The following is a 9506-nucleotide window of genomic DNA, read 5'->3' as shown; positions in this document are numbered from 1 at the left end:
AGTGAGGCGGCAGAAAAGTGAAACCTCGAATGTAAGGACTTAGCCTGATTGATAGCATCTCCGACTGAATGAAGGGCAAGGGCGGAGACCATCTGATCCGCGGTGTCGTTGCCTGCCGCTAGGGGGCCAGGCAACCCAGAGTGGCTCCGGATATGAGCAATATACCAGGGTGCCATGCGTTTTTCAAGAAGGGTCTTAAGGGCATCCAGTGCCTCATCAATAGGAGAGGAGGTCGGGAAGAATGTAGCTAATGCCAAGACCCTGCAGACTTGCAGAGAATAGAGGCTATCTGTAAAGATGTTAACAGGTTCACAGGGGAAGGCGCGAAGCGCTTCTACAATAGCCAAAAGCTCTCCCGTCTGGACGGAGTGTAGGTTAAGATGTGTAAAGACTTTCGGCTCTGCGACTCCATCCAGGTACACAACCATGGAGTACTTAGTTCTAGACGCATCCGTGAAAATAGTGACGGACCTCGGAAAGGGGGAGGAAGACGGGAAGGGGAAAAAAGGACTTCGGAAGGGAAATTTGGACACGCCTTGGAGTAGGCGGTGACTAGGGAAATGGCAATTGAAATCGCCTGCAAATCCCTCACACAACACCTGCATTTGCTCATTATCCCTAATGAGGGAGGTGGTTTCTTTCGCATTAAGCGGCCAAACAATTACGGCAGGCTGAGTTTCAAACGTATGGACGGACAGCTGCACTAAATCGGCTGCGAGAGTGATCCATAGTCTTACTGTGGGGCAGATCTTTTGCATCTTGCTTTTAGAAGGATGGAACCAGAGGAGGGGCCCGTCCTGCCAAAGAACTCCAGTGGGCGTTCCCTTGGTGGGGAGGACCAATGCCTGGAGAGGCCGCTGGGGATCGAACCGCTGGAGGCAGCAGTTATTAAGGGCCTTATCTACAGCGGCAATGGCGGCTCGAGCTTCGGGTGTGATGGCTATCTTTGCGGACACGGCAGAGGGGGGTTTATGACTGGTTTGAAAGAGAGCAAATAATGGCTGGAGCTGTGCTGTGGTAACAGACAGAGCCGGACGGACCCAATTGATATTCCCACAGAGCTGCTGGAGCTCTGTGAGGGTGACTCGGTCTGGCACATTTAGTCGCACAGCCATTGGGGTTACATGCTGGGAGATATGGGACACCAGGAAGGTTAAGGGGGGTTCAAATTTGACCTTGTCATTCTGGATTGTTAAACCAATGGCGGACAGATTATGCCGAAGTTGAGAGAGGACATACTGCAGCTTCTCATGGGTCTCACATGCGACCAGGACATCATCCATATAGTGAATGAGGTAGCCCAGATCTCGCAAGGGGGCGACTGCCACGTTCACATACAGCTGGCAGATGGCCGGGCTATTGCGCATGCCTTGTGGAAGGACTTTCCACTGATACCTATCGGCTGCCCCTCGGTGGTTGGGGACAGGAACAGTAAAGGCAAAGCGCGGGCGGTCCTTTTGGTGAAGCGGAATGGAAAAAAAGCAGTCCTTAATATCTAGAGTAGCCACAAAAAAGTGTTTAGGAATGGCCACTGGGTGAGGGAGTCCTGGTTGGGGAGTTCCCATGGGGAGGATATGCTTATTAATCTCCCTCAAATCATGTAGGAGGCGGTATTTGCTAGTGGCCTTCTTTTTAATAATAAAAACGGGCGAATTGTAGGGACTTGTGGACGGTTCTATATGTCCAGCTTCAAGCTGCTCTCTAACCAACTCACAAAGAGCTTGGAGTTTGTGGGATGGCAAGGGCCACTGCTCCACCCAAATAGGCTCCTCTGTATCCCACCACAGAGGAGTGGGTGTGGGAGGTGTTAATTGAGCAGTGGCGCAAACTATTGGGGGGGCTGAGTGGTTAACTGAACACCACACTCCTCCAGGACATCTCGCCCCCAAAGTATAGTATCAAGGGTGCTAAGGAAGAGGGGCCGGAATGTGCCCACACGTCCCTCACCGTCCTCCCAGGCAATAGGGTGACTGGCGTGAAGGGAGGTAGAGGAGCCAGTGGCCCCTTGGACGGAAGGGCCTTCTTGAACAGACCACTGGGCAGCGAAATGAGCAGGGAAACAAGAGACCTCTGCACCCGAGTCGAGGGTCCCAGAATACCAGCGGTGGTGAATCTTAAACCTCATGGTAGGCCTGGTGGACGTGATGGGGACTGTCCACATCAGGGCTTTGGAAGGTTGGGACGGGGAGCCTCTTTGGGGTGGGGCTGAGGCCTGCCCCTCCTGGAGTTTAAAGATGGCTGTTGCTGCTGCAGGGGAGGCTGCATACGGCAGTCGCGAGCCCAATGGTACCCCCAGCCGCAGCGGGGGCAGGGGGTAGAAGGGCCCCGTCGGGGCAGTGGGGGGGGAGGAACAGGAGGGCCCGGCGGTGCAGAGACTGCCGGGCATTCACGGGCGAAATGTCCTGGCTCGCCACATCTAAAACAAGAGGAGTTAAGTGCCATGGCTGTCGTGACAGCCTTGGCGAAAGAAGCAGCCTGTTGGTCAAGGCCGTTACAGGCAATTACCCAATCGTCTATCGACTTTTCTCTCACGGGAGCGATCGCCTGTCGACAAATGGGGCTGGCCCCTTCAAGGATAATTTCACGGGCGAGGGCGCACTGAGCCTGTTCATCGTGGACCCTGCGCTCACATGCCCGGAGGACTCTGGAAACATAGGTAGAAAAGTCCTCATCCTTGGTCTGTGTGAGCTTAGTGAACTTGTCAGCACTACTGGTAGTGCAGACGCGAAAGGCCCGTAGGGTGACCTCGCGAATCTGAAGCCAGAAGCCAGCTGGAGCACGGTAGTAGGCCGCAGCCTGGCTAAACTGACCGGTGCCGGTGAAGGCTTCTGGTGGGTGATTAACACCCCTTGCGACGTTGGCCGCAACCTGCTTTTCAGCCTCTGCATGAAAATGGGCACGCCAATTTATAAACTGGCCAGGCGTGAGGATGGCACGGGCCAGTTGGAGCCAATCGAGGGGGATGCACAGAAGGGTGGACATCTCCTCTAACAAATGCTGAGCATAAGGGCTGCCTAACCCGTCCTCCTTAACGGCCTTGCGGAACTGTTTAACACTTTCCGCATCATGTGGGTACCATGGAAAGGGGTGCTGAGGGGTGGGAGTTACGTTAAGGGGAAAGCAGGTGGTAGGAGGCGGCAGGGAGGTAGGCGGAGGTGCCCCGACGGGGGAGGAATACGGGTCCAAAAATAGGCTAGAGGGGGCCGCGCATGCGGCAGCTTGCCACGGATCGGATGGAGGGGGCTGCCAGGGGGAGGCGGAGCCGGGGGGTGCCGCTGGTGCGGAGGGCGCAAGAGGAGCCGTTGCCCATGCGGTGTTACAAAATGTCTGCGGGCCGTCCCCAGCGGTGCTACAAAATGGCGGGGAGGGAGCTTCTGGCCCACCCAGGCAGGAAGTCGTCGGGGGGAGGGAGGGGCAAAAGGACCTCCCCTTTACGAGTGAGGAAGAAGGCAGAAGTTCGCCATCTTCACCGGCGCTCGGCACTGCTAGATTACATTGTTTAGGGGGACAATTTTTTAGCACGTTATTAAGGCGCTCAACAAGCGACTCAGAGTCGGAATCGGAGTCGGTATCAGAATTTCAATTAGGGTCCCTGTTAAAGTCGCCGTCCTGACAATCACGGCAGCGGCGGTGGCTCGGCCGGGGGGAGTCGATGGTAGGGGCGCCTTGAAGGCAGGAGCGGATGGTAAAAAGCGCCGGTAATAAGCCAGGAGGGAATCTTTTACCTTCCTGCTCCACAGCAGAAGTGACCCTATCTATAAGGCGAGTATAGGTGTCCGGGTCCCAAAGCTGACACGTGGTTAGCCATGGATTAAAGGGGAGAAGAAGGTCCCAGTACACTTAAAGCTGTTTCAAAGAGATCTTACACCGGTGAGTGTCTAGGAGACCGGCAAGAGCCCGAACTTGTGGGGCTTGCTTAGCAGATAGGATGTTACTCATTGCTAATGGCCTTTTGGAGCCAATAAGAAAAGGGGCCCTTACCTTGAGAGCGCGGCGATGGGAGCCGAGGTGCGTGGTGAGACAAGGGGTCGGAGCCGGTGGGGCTCCGATGGTGGTCGTGGGCCAAGAGAAGGCCCCAACGAGGGGAGGGCGGGATGACGAGTAGTGGAGCAAGGCAAAGGGGAGCAAGCGTGGAGGGGAGGAGGCAGAGGTGAAGGCAGGGGTGGAGGTGCTCAGGCACGTGCTCCTGAGAGTTTTATTGGCACCTCTTAATCATAGCGGGTCGGTATAAGCCCCCGACATGGAAGGAGAAAGCCATCCAGCGATTCTCCCAGACCGCCGTGGATCATATGAGGTCACCAAGGTTCAGGAGCAGCAATGCAGAGTGAAAAGATAGGGGTGAGAAAAGAGGAGGGCGTAGGGCTGTGGTAGGGTTACTTCAGACGTGCAAGCGTGTGCTCCCGAGAAATCCAAGGCTCCTCTTAATCATAGCGGGTCGGTATAAGCCCCCGACATGGAAGGAGAAAGCCATCCAGCGATTCTCCCAGACCGCCGTGGATCATATGAGGTAGCCAAGGCTCAGGTAGCAGCAATGTTGCACGAGAGAAGTCCCACGGTGAGAAGAGAGGAGGGGGGGGCCGCCTGGTTATGGAGTGAGGCTGTGGTGGGGTTGCCTTGCCCCACGTTGGGCGCCAACTGCGACGGCTTGCTTGGTCGGTAGAGGTGGGGTCTGGCTGCGGATGAGGGGTCGGTCCAGCTCTGGACGAGGGGTCGGTCTCGCTTGGGACGAGGGGTCGGTCCCACCTGGGACGAGGGATCGGTCCGGCAGCAGACGAGGGATCGGTCTCACAAGGGGTTGCACGGTTCGGCTGACGGGGTCGCCTGGCGAAGCCGGCGACGAAGGGTCGCCCGGCAAAGCCGGCGACGAAGGGGTCGCCCGGAGAAGCAGGCGACAAACTGGGGACAAGGGAGGCCAGGCCCTTGTCGGGGGCTCTCAGGACTGGAGGGCGCACGGCAGAAGAACTACCGCGGAGACAAGGTAAACACGCAAGTCCACTTTACTGAGGGAGAGGCAACAGTTTTATAGGGGCTGGGGAAGGCTGATTGGTCGAAGCCATGCCCTGTTCTGATTGGTTGCCGGCGAAAGGTCAGTGGGCGGTACTGGACGGGGGAGGGGTGGTGGTTAGGGATTGGCTGTCGCTGTTGCTGGGGGAAGTGGCAGGGTTTAGGGATTGGTGGCTGCTGTTGCTGGGGTGGAGGGCAGACTTGAGTTTCCCGCCCACGCCTGGCTATTGCTGCTGTCGGGGGAAGGGAAAAGGGCGGGCTGGATTTTTCCGCCCACACCTGGCTGTTGCTGCTGTCAGGGGAGGGGAAAAGGGCGGGCTGGATTTCTCCACCCACGCCTGGCTGTTGCTGCTGTCGGGGGAGGGGAAAAGGGCAGACTGGAATTTTCTGCCCTGCGCCTGCGGAGGGAGAAGGAAGAAGAAGGGTGCCGCCCCACAAGGCATCGGGTGGTGCCATCTGGGAGGAGGGGTGGCCGCGGAAGCATGGCTGCCGAGAAGGGGAGACCCGAGGGCACTCTGCGCCCATGCCGAGCTTCCTTCAGGGGTGGCGGTGGGCCCAACCAACCACCCTATTATGGGGGCAGCGGAATTAGGCCTACCGCGGCCGCTCCCCTGCCAGGCCAGCAAACCACACTTCAGCCCGAGGGGTGACCGCAGATTGGTTATGTCCATGCCATCTCTATGTCAAGAGGAGGCTCAGATTCCACATGGATACTCGATGCTATCCTCCTGCTTTCAGTTGTAGGCACTCTAGGCTCCATGGTGTGGTGGTTGTCCTTCTTCAACTCCATCTTAGCTGAGTGAGGTGAGTCCAAAAAATCCGATTGTAGGAGCTGAAGTCTGTTGAGGCTCAGGGCCTGGCTATCATATTGTCAGTCCAGAGATTCAAATCCCCTAAATATATCTTAAACCCCAACACCAATTACAATTCCAGTAAAGTAGCATGAAAGTCTAATGAAAAGAGATTCCATCTGAATCCAGTTTCATCACGCAGAAACACCAGCTCCATCACACCCACATACAAACCAGTTTACAAACATAATCCAATATCCATTTTTGGAATTCAAAAAAAGATAACAAACCGTTCCACCCCAACCCCTGAATTCCAAAAAGACACTACAATATTTTTTTAAAAACCCTTAAATATGTATCAATGCTAAGTATAGAATCACATCACAATCAGTTTAGAGAAATGCATTTTGTCTTAGAGCAAATGTATATGGATGTATTATGTGTTCCCGGAGTATGATGTGTGCAAACCTACTCTCAAATATTTAGAAAGATAGATAGATAGATAGATAAAAAGATGTACTGATAGGTGGATAGGTAGACAGAATGATATAGCAAGCATGGCAAAGGACTGAAATTGTTGGATTTGAGAATTTGAGGGCGCTATGTTGGCATTCCCTGTTTGAGTAATGTATTATTCTTGCAATTGTTCTTTAAGGTTGAAATTATTTCAAAATTAAAAGTTTAAGAAAAAATAACTCTAGAAAATTTTCTTTGTAATTTATACTATTTGCTGTACTATATTTTAGCCTCTATGATATGTTTGTGGACCTTCTTTAGCTTTGTGAATCTTCTTTATATTCATTGACATCTTTGGTACTTGATTACTTACCTTACAACTGTCTCTAGTCCCATTATTTATAGTATTGTCAATGTCCAACAAGATGACCCATCTAAAATTTTAGTTTAACATTCCTTTACCTTCTTGACTCTAATGATTCCATTTCATTTTAGCCATCCATTTCCAAATGTATATGAAGCGCCCTGTGTGAGACAGGTATTATCCAAGACTCCATTTATTATCTGTTCTCCACAAGCCTCCACTCTAACAGGTGGACTACTAGGACTCATTAGGTTATTTTATATCAGTAGCAACTCAAACTCTAAGTCCAACAGTTCTTGAAACATCTGTTCATTTCAGTTTCACCAGTTACTGGATTAAATGGCTAGAGGTCCATTATGGGAAGGACTGAGGAATTACTACGGCATATATCTGTTATGAAGTTATAGGGTCCTACCTCTTAGAGACACAAACAGCTCTTCAGCCAATGGGTTTCAGAAACAAATGTGGCTCCAATCTGGGAATTTTTTTTTAAAAGGGATTATGACTTTTTATTAAGGGAATCTCAGCTTTCTGCTCCTCATTTTTCTGGTTATAGATATTAAGCAAAACGCTTTTGTCTGCCTTCTATTTTATCCCTTGACAAACCATGCTATATTAGCCATCTCCAAAACACCCTACAAAGGAAGCTCCTTTGGCTGCTCCTCCAGGCTGGCAGTAATTGTGGTAATTGTAGTCTTTTGACCTCTGGCAATTAAGCATTGCAAATGATTTCTGTTTTATCACGACTCAGTCATTGCCATATCTGTTAATGACTCCAACTCTGTGTTTGCCTCTTTTAATATTAACCCTAGCCTGCAGAGGAAAGCCCTCATTGAAATTCTTAGTGATGCCTGTGTGCCTCACATCAGTAAAATCCTGAGGTGAATGAAGTGTTCTCTGGGTCCTCTTGAGAAATATCATTCTGTTGTGGGTCTTTTGGCCTTAATATATCCATTTTCCTAAGCCTCTTTATTTTTTTCTTCTCCCAGGAAAATATCTCCTTTGCTAAGTGTTGGACATAACTTTGTTCAGGGCTTGGGAGAGCCATCTTAGCAGCAAGTTTGACCTAGTATCTGGGTTCCTTCTTTGGGTATTATATCTCATGTTCCAAGAAAATATACCAAAGTCAATGAATTTTTGCTTATCTGGCCTTACATTATGACTCCTTCTAGCACTCTCAAAACTTAATGACAGGCATACTTTCATTGTCACTGCTGGTATATATGTGGCAAATTTTGTAATTCTTGGGATGTATAATCTCTTACTTCTCTTATCAGCCCAGGCAAGCACATGGCCCATTTAATGTGGGATTTAACACTAGTTATAAACCAGGCCTCCAGGAGAGTAAGTTGGGGCACTTCCTAGGGTGGGTCACTTATTGCTTTGTTGGTGAGAGGTTTCTCTAGTATCTTGGATAATGGTAGAGGTGCTAGCTGCTGCTTGGTGTCTTAGTAGGGGTTCTCTAGGGAAACAGAATCAAAAAGAGATATCTGTCAAAAGTATGCAGTTTTATAAGAGTCTCTCATATGACCGTGGGAATGCACAAATCCAGGTTTCGCAGGCAGGCTGCAACCAGGGCTCCAATGAAAGTCCAGTGAAGGTTCTTGACAAGTTCTGGGAGCTGTTGCCTGACCAAAGATGAGCTGGGAAATTCTCACTGAATGCTGGAATTACTTCCCCTTTTAAGGCATTCAGCTGATTGGATAAAGCCTCACTCATTGCTGATGGCAATCTCCCTGATTGATGTAATTGTAATCAGCTCTCTATGATTTACCACTGCAGTAAAGTCAAAGGTAACTAAAGTCCATAAATGCCTTTGTATTGTATTAAAACTAGCCCAGTGCTTGCTTGGCCAAACAACTAGCCACTATTCACTGGCCGAATTGGCACAATAGCCCAACCATCACAGTCCACCTCTTGTCAACTTGGCAACCATATACGTTACCTTAAAACATAGTCTCTAAGTAAAAACAATAACAGACATATATATATTTCCACCTAATAATGTTCAAATCTCCTGTATGCAAATGGAAATGCATTAATTCCATACAAAATAGGGTGAAAGTTCTTGGGTAATATTCACTCTCAAACTTGACATCTTCAAATATTATGACATGAAACTAATATAATATGTTATATGATGTAGCAGTTTGATATTATTGATGAATTCCAAAAAGAAATATTGGATTATATTTGTAATCTGATATTTCCTCTGGGCATATTAGATTATATCAAATTCATAGGTTTACTTGATTAAGTAGCTTTGTAAAACTCTTGCCAGAGAGCATTAAAATACACGGTACAGATAAAAGACATGGCAAAGGACAGAGTTAAGGGTTCTTAATTTTGGAGTTCTGATGTTGGAGTTTGATGCTGAAGCCTTAAGCTGAAGTCCTGGGAAGTAAACTCATAGAGGAAACAGAAGCAAGCCCCAGGAAGGGAGGAATCCAGGAAGCTTGAAACCTTGTAGCCATCAGCAACCATCTTGCTCCAGCATGTGGAAATAGACGTTGGTAAGGGAAGTAACTTGTGCTTTATGGCCTGGTATCTGTAAGCTCCTACCCTAAATAAATACCCTTTATAAAAACCAACCAATTTCTGGTATTTTATATAAGCATTCCTTTGACCAACTAATAAAATTGACAAGGGAAAATGTTGGGGAAGAAGACAAAGAAATTCATTTTGTGTAAATATATATTCATCATAATAATGAAACAAGGAAGAAAGATTCATGACCATTATAATCCTCATTTCTGTAACTGGTCACACGGTCAAAGTTCATATTTATTGATACCTTTTTCCACTATACATTTCCTGTTTCCATTACCCTCAGCAAGCACTTCTGCTGGCCGTGGTTCTTTGTCTGGAGAGGTGACCCAAACTTTCATTCC

The sequence above is a fragment of the Dasypus novemcinctus genome, chromosome X, assembly GCF_030445035.2.
Source record: "Dasypus novemcinctus isolate mDasNov1 chromosome X, mDasNov1.1.hap2, whole genome shotgun sequence".
NCBI classification, from domain to species: domain Eukaryota; kingdom Metazoa; phylum Chordata; class Mammalia; order Cingulata; family Dasypodidae; genus Dasypus; species Dasypus novemcinctus.
This window is presented reverse-complemented; position numbering follows the sequence as displayed.